General features: G+C 36.7%; 1 pseudogene; it reads right to left on the bottom strand.

Moving 5' to 3' along the window:
- Positions 1 to 885: 885 nt before the first annotated feature.
- LOC107152679 lies at positions 886 to 1,280 on the bottom strand (annotated as a pseudogene).
- Between the last annotated feature and the right edge of the window lie 2,312 nt (positions 1,281 to 3,592).

The raw sequence follows: 3,592 nt of genomic DNA, 5'->3' as shown, positions 1-3,592 counted from the left end.
TGGAGTCCAGGAGTCTGAAATTGGCAGGTTCTGGTTCTGCTTTTGGCAGTATCATGTTCTGAAGGTTCTAATGGAGAATACTTTCTTGCCTCTTTGAGCTTCTGTTCACTCCTGGAGTTTCTTGGCTTCTGTGACTTCATAACCTCTCTCTCTCTCTCTCTGCTTCCATCTTTGCACAGGCTTCTTCTTTAACTCTCTGTGTGCTTCTCTGAGTCTCTTATAAAAATGCTTGCCAACAGATTTTGGGACCGCCAGTTAATTGAAGATGACTTCATCTCCATATATTTAACATAGTTATTATATCTGCAAAGACATGTTTTCCAAATTAGGGCATATCTACAGGGTTCAGAGATTAGGACATTTCTTTTGGGGTGTTGCCATTCAACGCACTATTGAAGGAGAATGTAACAACATATTTCTTTTAATTCCATTTTTTTTCCTTAAATCTGACATTGTCACTATATTCATTACATTTTCATGCAAAATGGAACAATGATGGATTGAACTAACTACTCAAAAAAGACTTAATAAGAACAAAATACTTTAAGCTTTGAATTGCATGGGGAAGAGTGGTAAAAATCTGAATAACAGCGGGATTCTTCGTTAAGAAAGATGAAGTTAAAGTTTGAGGTTGGATAGATGATTCCTAATTTTACTTTTTCTCTCTCTCTTTGTCACACTCCTTTGGCAGAGAAGAGGCCAAAGTGAAGCTGGTGGTATTGTTCTAAACAACACTATGCAGAGGTCCACATGGTGAAGAACTGAGGATTCCAGGAAAAAACAGTGAAGAACTAAGACCTGTCAAAAGTAACATGAGATTCACTTCCAAATCAAGTAAAAAGGTTAGATGACTAGTGCATTTACCCATTTTTCTTTCTTTCTTTCTTTCTTTCTTTCTTTCTTTCTTTCTTTCTTTCTTTCTTTCTGTCTGTCTTTATATAGTATTTGTTAATTGTGCATTTACCAAGGAAAACTTTTTCTTAGCCCACATATTCATGTTTTATAGTTCAGGAGTACAAACTTCTAAGGACCTCAATCCAAAGAAATTCTTTATATTCCAAAATCACTTTGTATCTGAAATATTCCAGCCCTCCTCATCTCCTCAAAATCTTCCATGGAATCCCAATTTCTGTAGATATCTGCATATGCTTTTTTTCTTGGTTCAGCCACACCAAACTTACAACCCCCAGGGCAACCGTGAATGCTTCAACAATATAAAACTGTAGATGCTTGGCCAGAAGACCCAGCATCTGAGGTTTCACCAAAGCACCTGACGCCATAGCAGTTACTATTCTCCACACCAGCCTCCTTCCCTATAGATAGAGAAATGGATTTTTTTTTTTTCGCAGCATACCGCATTTACCCATTTTTTATTGCTGCATCGAAATACCAGAGGCTGGAGACTCTCTAAAGAACTTTATTTAGTTCTATGTTAGGGTTAAAAATCCAAGATAAATCAGCTCCATAGATTCGGCCTTGGGTGAAGGTTTAATTGTGTATGGCCTCACTGAATGGTCACGTGTGGTAGGGAGATTTCACCTGGAGAGACAGGAAGCCAGAAACCAAGAAGGAGCCAGGTTTGTTCTTTATCATACCTGGCTTTCACGAGAACTAACTCAGGGTCCCATGAGAACAGAGTCCCTTTGACAGAAGCCCCTCAGGAACCGAATAATAATCCACTAGTCTCTATCTCTTAAGAATTCTATAGCCTCTTATCACTGCTACAAATGGGACCAAGTTTCCAACATATGACTACTTGAGGAACACCATGTCTGGACTGTAGGAACTAAAGCCCTGATGAACAGATCATTTCACATGGGACAGAAACACCCCGCTAACCCATTCTTGGATTCCTGAACCTCAAAAAACATTTCAGATAATAAATGTTACTTTAAGCTATTGAATTTTAAGTTGATTTATTATAAAAAAATAAACTAGTACAGTTTACATATTAATGATAAAGGCAGTTTTGAATGAATAATAAATACAAATATAACAAGATCCCTATGATGATGACATAAATACTGGGTTCTAAATGAGTGGCATGCGAAATAAGTTCAGAGTAGAGAAATATGATGTTCAGTTACATTGGTAGGGAAGGATTTGCAGAGAGGAAAGAATTGAACTAGGAAGGATTTGCATAGATCTTCTAGAATGTGTGCATAAATCAATACGCAGTAGATAGATGTGAATTTTATATATGCCCTGTGGAAACTAGTCTCATTACTTTATTGTTGAGGCACAGTAATCTATGTAATCTTTCATAAATTCCCTCAGGTAATTAGTTTCCTGGAATATTGCTGGGTGGCATATTTAACTCTTACTACTTTGCAGCCCTCTTTGAAATATGTGAATTTATTGGATGTACAGTTTTGCTGGAAAGTTGTGCTAAGAAGTTTAATTCACAGAAAATACATAACATGTACAATTCAATATGATATGTGTAGACTGCAAATAGATTTTGAGAACTCCACAGGGACTAGAGTCATCAGCACTTATTCACTTATCTTAGGGGACTTACTGCTTTGTTCCTCTTCCTGAATGGTGGCTACTAATTTTAGGACCCAGTATTCTTGATCTTTCAGGATTGTTAATGCCTATGTAAAATGTTGGAATAGGTTGAAATTCACCATTCAGCTTTTCTTGATGGAATTTCCGCAAACTGAGATGATGCTGATTCTGTCTTTCAAATATCATCTGCCTGTGGCCTCTTCCCAGCCTGGAAAAACCTGCTCAACTCTCATGCTAGCCTGTCTAACATGCTTATAACCAAGCCATGAGAATCCTGTGAGTTGGAAATCATTAGGAATTTACATCCTTCTTTAGTGGTTCAGAAAGAAAACTGGGTGGTGGCAGGTGAAACATAGAATATAACTCCTCTAATTGGAAACAGCCATCTTGTTTTTGAATATTTATTCTAAATATTGGTCTCTGCTTCATCTATATTGACTCATGTCTGTTTATCTCCCAGTGCTGATCTCTCAGACTTATAGTAAAATATTGTAGCGTTATATTTGGGTTTATAGATAAAACCCATATTGCTTTCAAAACCTAGGATATAAGGAATTTATAGGAATTATATTATGTACAGTGGGTTTCCTTACACTATAGAGTAGTTGAGGTGTGCATTTCCAAGTAAGATGAATGATATAATTAATAGGAGTACATGATGTAGACATCTGAGCAAATGCTATAAAAATGTAAGTGATCTATTTTTTTTATAAACTTTATAAAGGAGAAAATTAAAAATTTTTTTAGTTGTACATGGATACAATACCTTTGTTTTATTTATTTACTCTTATGTGGTGCTGAGGATCAAACCCAGGGCCTTACATGTGCTAGGCGAGTGCTCTCCTTCAGAGCCACTACCCCAGGCCCCTAAAAGGATTTTTAAAATACATTGAATTCTTCAGTTTCGATAATGAAAGTGTAGAAAAAGCATAAACATGCCAGTCTATCCTCACTGATGCTCAGTACAGACCATTTACTTGTTCTCCATGAAACTTTGCTTCTGAACCCATGCTACTGTGTAAGACTGAGACAGGGAGAAGAGAAAGAAAGAAGATTTAAAGGAAGAGGGATGAAATATATC

This window comes from Marmota marmota, unplaced genomic scaffold (assembly GCF_001458135.2).
Source record: "Marmota marmota marmota unplaced genomic scaffold, marMar, whole genome shotgun sequence".
Lineage (NCBI taxonomy): Eukaryota > Metazoa > Chordata > Mammalia > Rodentia > Sciuridae > Marmota > Marmota marmota.
Note: the sequence above shows the minus strand (reverse complement) of the source record. Positions and strands in the feature narration are given on the sequence as shown.